We start from the raw sequence: 17,172 nt of genomic DNA, 5'->3' as shown, positions 1-17,172 counted from the left end.
ATCATTTTTTTATTACTATGCCACTTTGTAATTTCTCCTGAAAAGGGAATGTGTCTTTTAATGTGTAATGTGACACTACGTTTTTTCCAATGGCATAATCATTTAAGAAGTTTTCCCCAACCACCACTCTCCCGTGCATACACGGAGGTGCAGTAGTTCCCTCAGATTTACCGCTACAACAGGTTACTCAAATGATCTAAGTTAAAACACTAACTGGCAACAGTCATTTTTAACCATGTAAATTTCTGTGACCAGGTTACAGCACATCCCACAGATGGTTTTGATGACAAAACTCTGGCAAGAGATGAGCTGGGGCAGAGGCAGGAGTGACTAGCCCACAGGCAGAGGACGGAAAAATGACTTAAACTGCTTTGTTAAGGAAAATGCGAGGTGGATTTGCAACCATAGTGTTAGGTGTGTGTGTGTGTTGCAGAATTCAGCCCTGGTGTAACCCCATGGATCGTTGCAGCCACATAAGGAATATACTCGGGACCATATGAATCAAAAAGTGGAGGAGATGGGGGAAAGCAAAGCACCACTTTTGAGAAAACTATTCAAAAGTTATCTACTGTTCCTTGTGCACATGACCTAATCTTACACACAGACAGGCATATGCGTCAATAGTGTTATCAGGAAAGATGAAGATTTGGACTAAATCATAATCCTGAGATGGAGGAACTGATCAGCTGGGGGGAAGGAGCGACCTGTGGTTCTCAGCAATACTTATCTGAGAAATGAGAAAGATATGCCTGGATTGAAACCTTTGGTAGGAACCAGATGGGGCAGGCACTGCGAATAAGAGGATAAGACACTGGTGTGAGCTAGAGTGGAGTAGGAATCCGGCCTGGATTTTATCCCCAGATCTAAACCGACCTGCTGCGCGAAGCTTAACTCGCTTCATCTCTTCATTTTCCTTTCCAGCATTTGCCTTTCAGCTCTATTTAGGTGACAAACCCTCTGGGCCAGGAAGCCTGTGAGTAGACGTGTGCGTGTGTGTACTACTGAAAAATACACTGAGATTTTGATGTATTAATTATTTGCATGACTTTTTTAGTGCTTTTTCTCCCATTGTGCTAGGTGCTGTGCAAGCAGAGGCAGAAAAGACAGTCAATTCTCCAGAGGTTATTAAAATATAAAGTATGTTCATGTCAGACTCACAAGCAAGTTATTACTGCACAGCGAGTAGCCTACATCAGCTGAAGCATAGTAACTGTTCGTATAGGCACTCTTAGCCAGGAACAAATGGAAGATAATTCTTTTTAGCCCAGTCCACAGTGAAAAGGGATTGACAGAGTCAAATTACACGGTGTTCCCTACCATCTGAGAGGACACACAGACAGTTACTGTGGCTCAGGCAGTGAGGGGGAACTGGTTGAACGGTGATAACTTAAACAGAAAGTTTGAGCCTTAAAAGCAGAGAGAACTGGTGGACACAAACAGACAGGGGACTGGTAAGACTGTTGGCTTCACACAAATAAATGATAGGTTTTGTGGCCAAAGTGAGGCATTTTGATAGCAAATGCAACGCTGCAGAAGAGCTCTGTGGGTTCCACAATAAATTAAAGGGAGTTTTTTTTCAGAAAACGAAGCATTTTTTGAAATATACTTATGTGCATTTTGCAAAAATATTCTCAAAGCACCCAAAACCTTGACAGAGCTGGCAGAATGGCATTGCCTTCTAATTCTACTGCAATAACATCGCACACAGAAAGGAGTAATATCTACAGATTCTGACTAGTGCCTGTGACTAACAACTACAACAGCAGCATCGGAGGATCACTGATAACATTTCTTATCAGTTGCAGGGACGCTACCGAGATTCTGACGGTAGCCAAATGACTTACAGTGAAATTTGGTCATGAACTGATTTTATTGTATGATGATTATTCAGCTAGAGGGATAGAATCTGATTTTCCATTTGCTGCTATCCCATGCACGCAGGTGTGTGTTGGCTCCTCACTTATCCTAATGATGCAAGCTTTTGGTTTTTAGACCATACTGGCTGTATTTGATCTCTATCGTATTTTGAATGGAAGACGTTTCTGTCCTCTCAGGCCTCTTCTATGGCAAGTAGAAGTGCTAACTGCTTGTGGGAGTGCTGATTAGAGCAATTATAACTTCATGTACCCGTTGAGGCAACGAAACTCCCGAGGCATTAGCTGCTATTTACATGTCTTATTTGTTATACTCACATTTTTATGCCTCTGTCAGGAATGATCAATCAGAAATATTGGTAATGCAGAGGTGAAGGACTCCCTGACTGTCACTCTTAACAGCAGATTTTCCTTGTAGGTTGCAGTGAGCGAGGGGGTGAACCCTGAAGTGCAAAGGTTCAGTTCAGCTGAGCATCCCCCAACTAGATGCACAAGAAACTTATCTGCCACCCCTGAGCTTGTTACTTTCACAACACAGTTCTGTAATTACTGACTCCAGAAGCAACATAACAACAGCTGTTCTTGTGATATTTCAATACCACTGGAATTAGGAGAGGTAAGAAATTCCGAGGTGTATGACAGCTTTGAAAATATCTGTTTCAGTATGAGTTTAACTCAAAATGGGATGGTTTTGCCATGCCTAGGCAAAAAAGACAAGGCCTAGACACCAGAGAAAAAGTTGGGGGAGGGCCATGATGGTCAGGATTATTCAATTCAGAAGTAATAGCTATTTCTTAAAGAAAAATGGTGCTGTTTGGAACAGTTCAGATGGACACAGAGCAGCAGAGGAATCGCTAGCACGGTGGTTTTCTGGAAAATTGAATTTCCAGAACACTTTTTAAAACAAATTCTCATCTTCAGCTAGGACAAGAAGAGAGAAGTTTCAGATTGCTAAGAGGAGCTACACTGTTAATGAACAAATGCAACTATTTCAAACACAAACCAAAACTGTTATCACTGTTTTCTAATTACCTTCATTTCCTGACTTTCACCACTGAAATGGGGAAAGACAGACACTCAAGAAGCCATGAAACGGCAAGAATTTGCAGTTCCATGTTCCCTACTTGGGAGGCAGCTGAGAGGTTCAGACAGTTGAGAAGAGAAACCAGGCAGGTTTCACAACGTTCCCACAAAATCAGCAAGCTCTGATGCAAATTTTGCTTCTTTGTTCTTTTGCACCTCGCAATGGGCATCTCTTTCACCTTAAAGTAACTATGGACTAGGCAGAAGTGGAATGATTCCTCATGTGGCTTATGAAGCAACCAATCAAGCTACCACCTACTTTTCTTCATTGCTTCTAGAAGGGGCTAAAATATCTAACAAACTCAAATTAGAATAAGGCATTCAGATTTGCTGGAATAACCTCTTTGTCCAATTTTGGGTGCCTAATTATAAGAAGGACATTAACAAAGAACAAAACTATTCAGAGAAGGGGAACAAACATGCAACGCAGGGTTGCATGCAGTCACTGGAGTCCATCTAGCAAACCATCGCTCCTCCTGTAGTCCAACAGACCAGGAGTGGGAACAGAAGAAGATGGGAAAGTCGTTGGAACTCATCTGTTTCTTTTGTATTTGCAACAGATTAGGACTAGGAAACCCCAAGGGGTCAGTTTCAGTGCTATGAGAAGCATGTCTTGCTTGAGGAAGGGTAAACTGGGACATGTTTTCTCAGCCCTGGATTGTCTGGCTAATCCTTGATCACTGCACGTAGATTTACAGGACTGGGGTTTGAGACTCAGAAGACATGGCATTCAAGCTTGGGAAAACAATTTTTTTTTTTTTTAATTCTATTAGCAAGAATAAATGAAAAAATATGGTTAAAACTACCTAGGAGCTCATAATTTTCTTGCTACTTAATATAAAACTGACACTGAAATGAAAAGGCTCTAAATATAAAGCAAACAAAGAAACAAAGATACATTTATGCTCTATGCAGTTCACTTGTGGAATTCATTATCACAGGAGGTCAGAAGTGTTAAACTTTGGATTTTTAAAGATCTGGATAGTGACCGTGCATAGCATCCATAATGATGTGACACCAAGTTAATAATTTATTCTACCTCAAAAATTTTGGCATCATCTGATTGCCTAACAGGTTCAATGTAAATTTTTTCCATTCTGCCGCAGTGATGAGAAACTGTAGTCATACTTTTTTTTTGGAATGTTTTCCGTCTTCACTTCCCTGCCTCCCCCCCCAAGAAAAAAAAAAAAAAAGGGCAGAAAATAGTGAAAAGAAGTTCTCTTAGACTGAGATTGAGATTTCGCCTTTATAAATTCAGAATAAGGTCCCTTCACATTTTTGGAAAATAAGCATGGCTGGGAAAACTCTGAACTGCCTGATTCATGGGAGGAGTTACAAAGTGAGACCTTCAGATTGTTTCATAGATACTGTAACTTGTAGTGAACCGTAGGTGGCTTTTCCCCAGCTTCAGGATTTTTCATCTTAGTCCTTAAGTCCCACATAGACATCTTCCATTGTTTGGAAATGGGATTTCTCCTGAATAGCTGAGAGAAAACCATCACATATTCCTAGCTCATGCTCTATTTTGTTTTTCCACTGGTGGCTGAGATTCGCAGACATTTTGGTCACAGCCTGCAGGGTCTGGGCATTCCACAGAAACTGCAGAGGCAGAAGTTGCCACTTTGGTTCTTCATTCTGGCTAATTCAGTGCTGTGTCTGTCCATGGGCAGGAATCCTTGCTTCAGAGAGGAGCCACAGACAAGGTAGGTGTGAGACAGTATGTTTTACATGGAGTACTCATCCTGATTTCCAAATATTAGATTGGTCTACACCTGAAAAAAAAAGTTTTATCTCCTTTTCAGTCTTAGCTAGACTCATAAACATTCAGTCCTTCTTTGAATCTTCTTAAATTCTCCACCTCATGACAGCAAAGTTGATCTCAACCAATGCTGATCTTGATTAATTTTCACAATCCTAGCTGAGCCTTTCACTCAGCTAATGTGTCAGGTACAGGACACTTCATGGGCTAATGACTTGATCTGGTCTGGGAATTCTAATATCGTTATAGCTGTCAACAGAAGAGGGCTGAGGAGGAAGAGCATCGTTTTGACAACGTTCCTCAAAAATGAAAAAAAGTTTTCTTCACACAGCTATGGACTTAATATTGTTGACCACAAATTCATATAATTAACGACAAGAAAAATCTCATGCACATGCTCTGGAGAATACAATAGTTCCTGTACTAAATCTTCTTTTTTGACAAAAATACAGAAGTCCATCTTGGACATAAATTACTCTGTCCTGTCTAAGGAAATAATGCTAAAAAAAAAAAAAAAAAAAAGAGCAGCCTTATTAAAGCTAACCAGAATGAGACACATCCAGGAATGGATAATGCCCAAGGAGACCTCAGGGTCAGAGTGGGCAGTGAATCAGACATTGACAATGCAATATGGCAGGGCAAAAGAAAGCCTGCAGATGTGGTTTGTCATAAAGGAGAGACAGACTCTGTCCAGAAGGCTCTCGTGGGAATACTCTGCAAATACTCACTGAGCACCTGACCTGTCATTGCCAAAAAAAAAAAAAAAAAAATAATGAGGGAACTAGAGGAAGTTCAAAGAAGAGCAATCAGAATGATCTCCAGGCTGGAAAAACTCAGCTGTGTGGAAATACTAAAATTGCTACATAATGGCAGTGGTACCTAAGTGGCTTTTCTGGGTGATTTACCTAAGTAGAGTTCTCAAACATATGGAAAGCAGAATCCAGCCTCTTTACACTGCTTTGGCTTTTGTAGGGATCGCATAGAGTCCTTAAAAGACCAATTTTTCACTGAAGAAGGACTCCGCCAACACAGTGACTGTAGAGAATAGCTTGAAGACTCCCTTAAGGAGCCCAGTATCCATTTCAGGGATAACATCTATGCTGAGTACCAGTTTCAGGGATAACAGCTATACCGTGGAGACGGTGCTGCAGCACTGTAGAAATTACAGCACAAGCAGCAAGATCGTTACCTGAACTTCTGGTGCTCAGAGCATTTAAATTATACTAAAAGCCTCGAAATGGTCCAGAAACAGGAGGACACAAAGGTGGCTTAAAGCCAGCACAGACCCATCCTTAAGACATACAGCAAGCAGAAACTGTGAGAGGTGAGTAAGAGGATGGGAAGAAATGGGGGGGGGGGGGGGGGGGGAAGAAAGAAAAAGATGGCTTAAAATTGACTGGGGGGGGGGGGGAACCCAGCATAAAGGTCAGATGTAAGTCTGGGGAAATGTGATGTGAGAGGTAAATGGCAGAAAGCTTCACTTCTTGCAACATTTGCCATGAATCTTAAGGGGATACCACGCAGCTGAATTCGGGTGGAGTCTAGTCAGGTAAATAATAAACTGGCAGGCAATTTCCATCTCATCATTTAATATTTAGATTAAAACTCCTAAAGCCTTATTAAAGGCTAGACTTGGGGGGGGGGGGGGGGGGGAGGTTGTACAGCATGCATGTGTTCAGAGGGGGTCCACGAGTCCCACGGCAAAAGCTGAGATTTCAGTTCTTTCTGCATTAAGATTAGTCATAACCTCGTGAGTGGGGAGCCCTCTGGGAAAAGGGGGCCTGAGCGAAGGCAGGCACCTGGAAAATCCTCCTCCCCTGCTTCCCATTCACATAGAAACCGCCACATGTGATCACCCCCACAAAGTATCATCTCCATTAATAATTCACCGAAATCCTTGATTCATCAAGTCCAGGAAGTTCCCGGGAAGTGTGGGAAAAGACCAGTCAGGCATCTCTGGTGTCAAGAGAAGGACTTAAAAAAGGCTCCGAGGATGAGAAACCGCAGGGCACGAACACAGTTCACAACAGAGGAGCACACCTCTCTCCTCTGTATCTCTCCCCCCCCCCCGGTTTTATTCTGCTTTTACTATCACTACAAAACGATTAGGAAGGAGCTGACTACTCTCCACCTCAAGCACGGAACGGCTTTGGGGCGGGGGGGGGGGGGGGGGGGAGAGGGGGGGCTCCGTCGCACAGCCCTCCCCTTCTGCCCTCCCACCGCATTCACTTGCAAATCCCTGCCCGCCCGGAGCAGCCCGCTCCGCTCCCGCGCCCGCTCCGCGCCTCCCCGTCCCCAGTGCGGCAGCTCCGGCGGCTCCGGCAGCCGCAGCGCCGGCGCCGGCAGCGCTTGTGCGAGTGTGCGTGTGTGTGAGTGCGGGTGTGTGTGTGTGAGAGCCTGCCAGGGAGGCAGGCAGCGAGGGAGGAGTTTGGCTTCCCCCCCCCCCCTTTTTTTTTTTTTTTTTTTTTTTATTAATCAGAAGCACTGAATGGAAACCAATCAGATAGAGAGCCCCCTCGGCTCGGGCTGCCTGCATGCTGGAGTTAAAAAGTGCTGCCTGGCCGAGCGGGAGCCCCAGTGAGAGGCGGGGAGGCTGAGCGGCGGAGCGGGGTTTGGGGGGGAGAGAAGGGGCCGGGGGAACCTCTGCCGCCGCCGCGCCGCCGACCCGGGCGAGGCTCGGCCCCGTCGTCCCTGCTTGCCGGTAAGGAGCTGCGGCTTTGCACTTCTTAAGAAGCGAGTTTTAACTGCCACTAGGCACCTGCCTTCTCCCACCCCCGCCCCCCCCCCCCTTTATTTATTTATTTATTTATTTATTTATTTATTTATTTATTTATTTATTTATTTATTTATTTATTTATTTTTGCCGTGCTTATTGGGAATGCTAATTAAGCGGAGGGGGGGGGGGGAGAGGGGGGCACACAAGCACTTATTTGGCAAAGTTGGCAGCTGTCTTGTGGAGGGCTCTGCACCCCACCAGCCGCGGCGAAGTGCGTGTGTCGTGTGTGTCCCCCCCCCGCCCTCCTCCCCCGGGGGCCCCGCGGCGCGCCCGGCGGCTCAGGGGCGTGCGGGGACCGCGCTCGCTGTCGGTTTTAAGTCAGGCGAAGGGATGCGGCGTTTTCCTGGGGAATTGTCATCGCCGGCGAGACACTTCGGTCGAGGGGAGGTGGTGAGAGCGGGAGGAGGGTCGTGTGTGCTTGGAAGAGAACGCCAATAATAAAAAAGAATAAGAATAATAACGACAACCACAACAAAAGGAGAAGCGTGATGAATAACTGGAAAATAATAATAATAATAAAAAAAAAATCTTTCTCGGTTTCTTGACACTGCCTCGTTGCCGTGAAACGGATACAGGGCAAAACCCCTCGGATCATGAGCGGAATCCGAGGCAAAGTGCAGAGCTGAATGTAGAGCACAGTTAAAACGAGGCGCTCCCTCTGCGAAAAGAAGGGGGCAGAGGGGGCAGGTCTGGGGACGTTACAGGAATTGCCAAATGTGAAGTCTTTTATTTGATAAAAGAACGGGTTGGGGAGTGATGGAGGTGGTGGAAGAAAGGCGGTAGGCGTACTGGCGTTTTACGGGAGAGAAGTTGGATAATTGCAGAAAGAAAGCGCTGAATTTGGTTATGTTGTGAATGTTTCTAAGGAGCTGGTAACATACTTTGTATGTCAGATAGATTGAACTATTTATATATTAACATGTATCTAACACCTACATGCACACACAGGGAAACCAATACACAGTATGTATCCTATATATGTGTATTCTTATGCAAAAGGTTGAGTCAAGAGATAAGCAATAGCAGTAGAGGTCAGTGGCTGTGGAAAGAAGTCTTGTCACTGCTGCAATAAAATCCATATTTTATGGAGAGTTAAATGCAGTACTTTGTAAGTGCAAGTGGATGGTCACCGAAGTAACTCCTGATGACATTCAAGGATCAAGAAGTTTAATGACCAAAATTACTCCCGGCACGATGGCGCAGCTGCTACTTTTATACAAATTGAGAAGATGGGGCACCTTTTTCCTGGTACTTGTGTATGGTGTGGGATTTTAAAGTTCTGTTAGTACTGCATGGGAGATTGCGGAGCAAAAATTTCTTACAGAGTGTAAAGTCAGTCCTTTCTCCAAATTTACAGTTCTTCTAGCACAGCAAGAATAGAGATGAGAGTTTTTCCTGTCTATTCAGGCATCTGTGAGGACGGTACATACACCCTACATGTGTATTTCATGAGCTATGTGTATGAACATATGCGCAAGGAGAACACTACAATCAAAAGCAAGGTTATTTCCATTCCCTTTTATCATAGGACCATATGTAATAGCACCCTGGAAATCACATAATTCCAAGTGAATAAAATTGCTTGAACGTGCAGACCTCTCTGGTTTTAATCAGAATAGACATAAGTCTCCCAGTCAAGATAAAGGCTTATCTCACGTGTTTGCTGGGCTGAAATCTCTATTATGCAGCCAGTTGTGTGCAAAAGTGTTTGCATATTACTTAAAGCATTCCATAAAATTGATTAACATCTGTTCCTGAGCAATATAATGCTATGGGTAATGGTGCATCCCTATTCATTTTTTTTTTTTTCTAATTCCTGTTTAAAGACAATAAGTTTGCATGTCACAGGAGAGCCTGGTAGGGCTTGGAGGCTTGCGATCAAGATCAAGTAGATTCCTTTATCATGGATATATACAGTTTTAAAGGCCTGGCAGCAATAACGCAATTGGATAGCTCCTTTAAACAGCCCAAACATGCTAATAAAGACTGCAGGGCTGAATCCCTTTTTCCTCTCCTCTCAGATGTTATCTGACACAGCACCGGTAAATATATAATCTCATACGCTTCTGGCTTTCATCTGCACCATAATCTTTCTGGACATATTTCTAGTGGCTTACAGTTGACTTTTGAGCTGGGGGAGGGAGGGGAGAAGCAGCCAGTCTTTTCAGAATAACGTAATTAGAAGCAGCAATACTTTTTCTTTTTTTTTTCCCCACGGAAAATGGCATTGATTCAGTCCTGTTGTAGTTCTGTGCAATTATCCTTTGCAGCCATTTAAGGAACTGGGGTCCCCGTAGGGACTTATTAGTCCCTCTAGGTATTTTAGTTTTCACACCAGTTCACCGCTCTTGCATATCTCCATGCCAGCACTCCAAAGATTATATTTATAGACATGGTCATCATTTTCTAACCAAGTTGTTCAGCTAGAAATATGCATCCTAACTTCTGACTCTTCCCTCCCTCCCTTCCTCCTCCCTTACACAGCTCTCCCGTGCAAACGGTAACCTGCGGCTCAAGGCAGCCTTCCCTTTCATAAAGTTTGCATTTTGCCATCTGCTGTTTCAATAATATTTAGTTGAGAGACTTCCTTGAAAGCAAAACACACACCTTAAAAAATGTTGTGTGTTTTTTTTTTTTTCCCCCTCCTTTCTGCTGAAGATCTCAAAACTAATGCAAACTTGATAGAAGTTATGAATGCGCCTGTGCTCTCATCAGCTGAGATCCTGCCAGAGCACCTTCTCTCTGCGAGCAACCCCTCTACTCAAGGGCACCCTGGGTTCCTCGGGGCAGGATCCTCCCTCCAGTCCACTGTCCCCTCGGCTCTGCTGCATCATTTTTGCTTTGACTGAAGATTTCAACACACCGGTCTGCTGCTCCTTCTTAGATTCCTGCAGTATTTCGGGGGTTGGAAGGAATTGCTGTTGGGTTTTCCAGTGGATGCCTGTGCGCTGTGTAGGATTCAAGCAGATCTAGAGGGCATTAACATTTCTCTGCTGTTAAATGAAACGGTGGTCTCCGTCTCTTGCTTAACTGAACTTTTTAGCGTGCCGTCTGCCCTTTGTTGACTACTTTTAAACTATGTTCCCTTTCTACTGCAATCTTGTAGCATTGTGGCTCAAGATGGGCAGGAAATTGCTTATGGATCTCCCTGGAAATGGTGGCTAATTACTAAAATGAAAGGTAGCTGAAATCTATAAAAACGAGTGGGTAGAATGTGTTGGAAACAGCAGGCCCCACTGTGATGGTGCCTCATCTTGCATAATGGTTGCAATTCCTCTAGTGGCTCTGCTGCAATTATACCAGAATAAAGTAGAATTGGTTTTCAGTATCTTTTGATTATCGTAAGCATGGGGGAAATGCCATGGAGGGGCTGTGCCTTGGAAGCTGGGTGTTATGGAGACTTCTTCATTAACCCCTTAAAGACCTAGCTACCTGCAGTAACTGTTCTGTTTTCTTCAAAGGCGTTGTGTCATTTGGGGTTTGCTTCTTTTTCCATTTCTGCTTTTCTGAATAATTACTTGGGTTCACAAGTCTCAGAAACAGGGCTGCTAAACCTACCTGTGATTATCCTGACAGCCATGTGGGGCCAAATTCAAGATCTTTTCAACGTAAACCTCTAAAGTGAGTCCCCCATCCTGCACATGAAGTGAACAGCTCTGTGTGCCACCAAATCCAATCTCTTCTGCTGACTCTGTGCAGGATTCAACTTGCAGTATAAACACAGTTCTCAGGTTTAAATGTGTTCTGGTTGAGATAAAAATCCAGTAGCAGCTGGTTGGCTCATGCCGCTTGCTTAGTCATGGCAGCCCTTTCTGAGGGGTCTGGAGAAACTGGGCTCCATGAGGAGAGAAGTGTTAGGACATCTCACCTTCTTTCATTTGGGACGGGGAGACACGAGATGTAGAGGGAATGTTTAGTGTGATTAAGCCCAGCTGTTATCTGTCTTTATTGCTTAACAAAAGGTACGGGGCAGATTATTAGTCCCTGTCTTGAGTTTTAAAAACACCCTTGAAAGATGCATAATTAATGCAAAACATCAGCAGAAAAAGTCATCCTCTCTGGGTTGTGTTGCAAGTTATGCTGCAGTGGAACTAGGTGGAGAAAGTGCTGGATAAAAGTATTTTTAAAGTTTGAGTTTGAGTACTTCTTTTCACATCCGTTTGGGTTTTTCTTGCCGTAAATCTCAGTCTAAGAGCTTCTCTCTCATCCTTCCCCAATGACTGGCTGATATCTCTTGGGAGTCCATCCAGCCTCGGGTTCCTAAGCCTCTCCAGGGCACTGGCTGTGTTTCTTAACCCTGATCACCCAGCAGTGGCTTCCCCTCTGTACTTCAGGCAGCGTTATCCCTCCTTGCGCCTGTGACCATCTCCTGTACTTACTACAGGTGTGGCTAGTTGCCAACGTTGTCTTCCACTTTATTTATTTTCCCGGTTGTGCACTTGGCACTGAAAGGCCCCAACAAATTCTGTGAATGTTTGAATTTATGCTTTTTGTTTGTTTGTTAACAAAAGCGTCCCCAGCAGAAAGTAGGATAACTGTAGTTCAGGACAGTTTAGAGTGCTGTGAATTAATGTTACTGGTTGGTACATCTGATGTGGTGGAGCTGCCCACTCCTCGAGTATATTCTTCTTTCAAACCAGAAAAGACAGTTTTTCCTGCAGCCGCAACCCCCTAAGCAGCGGTGAGGAGCAACGCTGCTGGGGAAGGGAAGCTGCGTCTTTCTGGTGAGAGGAGCCTGCGAGCCCTGCCAGAATGGAAAAGGCACGTCTGGCATGGTGTCCTTCATGAGTTACGGTGCTGGACCTCCAAAAAGAAGCTTTGAGTGCAGAAGTGATTGCTTAACTGTGGCGGTGCCAGAGCATTTGTTAGCACTGTGCCGAAACATCCAAGATTACACTGATACTGCATTATCTTTGTTCGCACCCAGCCACAGGATACCCACTCCATACTCTTCGCCAAGCGCACAGACAAAAGAGCATATACATTTCCATCTGGTCGCATTCAGGGATAGTGCCAACCTTGCTATGTTTTAAGTAACCTGTTCAATAATGGCTTTATTCTGGCATGGTGGGCAAATATTTTATGGATTAATCAGCCTGTCTTGTCAGGATATACATATGTATTTATATATAGTCAGAAATGGCTAAGTTCTAGCCAGAATGTGACTATCAGGTTTGATTTGCAACATAAATACCCATCGTAACCCCTCAGCTCTTCCCTAGTGACACACTGCAGCGCACAGAAGAGAGCACTTTATGAATGAGATCGGTCCTGTACTATCTGGGTACCTTAATTCCTCTCAGCTAAACTAATTCCATTATCTTGCTGCAATGTTTACAGCTGCCTGCGAGATAAAAGGTAGTGTATCTTTCCAGCATTCCCATTTCTGCGTCTAATCGCAGAGCCAGAGCGGGAAGACCTAGGAGAAGGGTCAGCAGGAATTGAAAATTAGCACAGAAATTAAACACTAGTTGAGTTTCCCCAGGTACTGCAGGTGCGTGCCTGTCTCAGTGTAAGGCAGAGCCGCCTACTCCCTGCCTGCTGCATTTCAATTGTCAGTTAATAGCTTCTACAAGCACAAAGGCCGCTTAATCAACACGATCGTCAGCATGTAGCTCTGCTTCGGTGCGAAGGGTAAGACTAAACTCAAAGAAAATACTTGCCTCTGGTGGTAACTCCACTTGGCCTTGTCGAAGGCCATGGGGATCCACGCCCGGCCTGCGTGCGGGCGGTGGGAGAACCACCTGTGCCTGTGGGTCCCAACCAGGGCGCTGACACCATGCAGCATGGGGGCCAACCCCCGTACTGACGCTCTCACCCGAGGGAAAGCCCTCTCGCTTAGAAGGATGTCCACGTGTCCTCCTCCCTCATCCCGCCCCAGTTCCAACACATTAACAAAAATAATGAAAAGCACGGTTGCTATTAGTTTTGCCCTCAGCATTCCGGTGAAATCTGTTTCCTTGCTCAACTGATTCTTTGAGTGCCTTGTGGTTTGTATCTTTAGGGTGTCATTAGTCTGGCAATCATTATTTGACAAAAGCATCTTCGTGGACAAAAAGAAAACGAAATGCCTTATAATATCTTGAAAAAAAAAAACCAAAACCAAAAACAAAACACTATCGTTGTGAGATGCGCTGTGGACATTTGGGAGTCTTGCTTCAAGTAAAGGACAAGGCACAGCTGATCGACACGGGGCCTTCACTCAAAAGCTGTTCAAGTATTCCACAGTGTCTAAAAAGTACGTCTTCACCACACATCCCCCCCCCGCGAGACTGGCCTGTATAATTGGCCTTGTTTTACAGCAGGGGGAAGCGAATCCCAACGGAGGTGAGTGACTTGCCCAAGGTCACACGAGGAGGCCGTAGCACAGCAGGGATGCTGAACCAAGATCTCGCAGCAAGTACAGCTTGCAGTCAACCCTCCTGCCTTCTCTGCTGCTCACTTGGGTTGTTGGAGCTGATCAAAGAATGGATGGGGAAAAGAAGCATCAGATTTGGGTCTCGTTTTTTCATCCAAAAGAAAGCCAATTATTTTTCTCAAGGACTCCTTGCAGCCGCTTTGACAATCTCTCCCCAAAGGATTTTCTGGATTTTTTTTTGCTTGTTTGTTCAGCCGTGTTCTGCGTGGAGGGGAAGGGGGAAGCTGGGTAGCTCCAGAGCTGTCTGGGACAAGCCTGAATTTCTTATTCCCAGGAGAAAGTAATCTGAGCTATCCCCAAGCAAGGTGGCGATGACCTTCCTCTCTGCATTGGCCCAGTTGGACTGGCCGCAGAGTTTCTTTACCATTCCCTGCCTTGTCCATTCCCACCTACTTATGCCTGTGGGAGAGAAGGGAACAAAAAAGTCTCATAAAAGGCTGCTTTTTCTGCATGCTGCTGCCCGTGGTTTGGGGCAGCCAGAGGTCACACCACACTCTCTCTTGTTCACGTCCATGCCTGTATGAATTCATTTCAAAGCACCCCTGCTTTGTAAACATCTAAGGAGTAGTATTCCTAGTGCATAGATATGAAGGTGAGTCAAAGGGAAGTTACTTGAATAAGGAGATGGCATATACCAATACCCCTGGCACAGATATTCATCCTAGTATAAATAAATAGAGAGGGAAGTAGAAAAAGACACATAAAAAAGACACATTAAATTTACAAGTTATATGGCAGGGTTAGATCTAAATAGTAGCAGGTTCTGAGCTGCGTGCCACCTACTATGCCCTAGTACTTTTGGAGCTGGCCTCGCAACCTGATCAAGCACTACAAGAATTCAAGAGAGCCTATTTCCTCATTTTCACAGTGCGAAGAGTGCTCGGGCAGATCACAGAGCAGGAATATATAGAGTTAGAATCCCTTTCAGGGAGAAAATTCCTTTTGTGAAATTGGTGCTCAATTTAGCTGTCACTGCTGAAAGGGAAAAAGATGCAGAAGCAACTTTTAAGTCCACCAGCCACATCCCTTTAAGCAATTCACGCTGTGCCAACCAGTTTTATAAAACTCTGTATTTCATCTAAACTCCATTTAAGTCTAAATAATACGAATGCCCTGCTATGGTATTTCCCTTCTCACTGCTGATAATTACCAAGTTATTTCTGCTATAAACAAAGCAGTGTTCTTCTCTCTCTCTGCCTTATCATACCTGGTCCCGGAGCAGTTTACTTTTAAACATATCAATAAACTGCACTGAAGTCCACAAGACTGTTAGAATACTTAAGTGGCTTCCTGGATCAAGATGTCAGGATCTTGTAATGAAGCGTTTACAGCTTTGCAATTATTTCCATGGTGACCAAATCCTGACCTCCAAAAACTTGTATACTTGGTCTCCCTAAATAGTAGACTAGGAAAAGCGGGGATGGGAAAAAAAAGACCTGTGTAAGGAATGATCATCATTTCCCATTGAAACCCCTTCAGCAATATAGCCCTGGCTCATTTGTATGGCGTTGAGATGGATTCTCTGCTGTCCTTCTGCTCCCGTCAGCAGCTGGGGGCAGTTGCAGCGGGGATGCGGAGGATTGCAGTGAGATCGTCACTTACTGGCTGGGTCTGCTGGAACATAGCAGGAGCATCTTTCATTTGTGCAAGTGTCGCTGTGAGTTACATCTCTAAAGCCAATTCTTAGCTCAGATCCTTCCTTCTGGTGCCTGTGTCTTCAGGTCATCTGCACTTAAGAGGAAGCAGGGCATAAGCATCCAAGCAAAAAAGCAGTGTATCTTATTTATTAATATTTACAGCCATCAGCACAATTCTGCAGACAATCTGATCTCAAGCAGCTTTGAAATTCAGTGCTTTTCAGAGCAGCATTTCCCATCAGAAACAGAAGCGTGCACTCTGATTTGTAGACAGGATTTCTCTTCCTCTTGGAAAAAAAAAAAAACAAAAAACAAAACACAAAAAACACAAAAACAGGCTCCCACTTTTCTCAGCACAGAATTTATATTGTCATTAAATGAAATGTATTACCATTTTGTAACATGTTAGGGTGTCTTTTGCAGGATTTCTGAAGTGGCTCCTCATTAATCTACCGCAATTCATTTGTCAGATATCTCAAAGCTACTTGATATCACAGTTACTTTAAGGTATGACAGTTTTCCTTAGCAACAGGTTGTAATTTCAGCCAGGCTGGTAAATGTGAGGTCAGAAGCTGGTTGCCGCAAATCTAGGAGGTTAAAACACACCGCACGTCTTTGTTTCATGTTGCAATACCATCCTGAATCCTGGAGCAGCAAAAGTAAATGCTTGGGTTACTCGGGAGGAGGTTTTATTCTTTTGGAATGGCTCACTTAATATTAAGTGTATTTTGTGTTTATTACAGAGGTATTTACGTTTGCTCAAACTGGCATTAAAACCAGCCTGCATGTGATGCAGGCACCTCAGGTGCAGATTTCGTTTCGAGCCCTGACCTGAGCAAGTATCTGTTACGTCTCGGAGGCTGCGGGTCACCGCCGGACGGAGCTGCTGGAGCAGTGGTGCTGCCTTGGGGGAGGGAGCAGGGGGGGGTTAGCAACAGGCGTCCTGCCATGGGCAGGAATCCCAGCCCCAGGAGGAAGCCACAGAAGTTACTTCTGGAGGCTGAACTTCGCAATGGCAAGCACATAGACCAGATGGCTACCAGCAACCACAGCTTCAGCAGGTGTTTGACTGGGGCCAGGTTGGTGCAATCCAAATCACCGGAGGTCTTTTTTTAAGTCCCAAACTTAGTGCGTTTAGCTACCGTGGTGTTAGAAAGTACCAGATTGTGGCAATGGCAGCAGTTTCCAGCTCTGGGAATAGTGGGGTGAGCACAAGGAGGAGATACTCAGCCAGCTGGTGCTTAAAAGTCCCATTCTTCACTTCCTTCGAAGGTGGAATGGTGGACAGTTTGATATTTTTTATATACACTCCTGATGGTAGTGCAGGACTCATGGTTATCCCGGCTGTATTTATGGGGTGTTCTGCACAATAAGAACACGTTCTCAGGCACCACCCAACTTTTTATGTTCTCCTTCCCTTCTGTATTTCTCTCCTTCCAATGGACTGTTTCGTGCTGATCTGTGGTTTTATAAGGTAATGATCTTTTGCCCGGCTCTGTGCATGTTCCCGCTGGGAAGACAAGACTCGCCAGGAAGCCAAAAGTTCCGTAGACCTCAGTGTGCTGGAAGTAGGACTTTGTCTTCACATGGCGTGTCACGGGGCTGGATGAGCTTGCTCAGCACTT

The sequence above is a fragment of the Vanellus vanellus genome (genome assembly GCF_965231255.1).
Source record: "Vanellus vanellus genome assembly, chromosome: 2".
Taxonomy (NCBI): Eukaryota; Metazoa; Chordata; class Aves; order Charadriiformes; family Charadriidae; genus Vanellus; species Vanellus vanellus.
Note: the sequence above shows the minus strand (reverse complement) of the source record.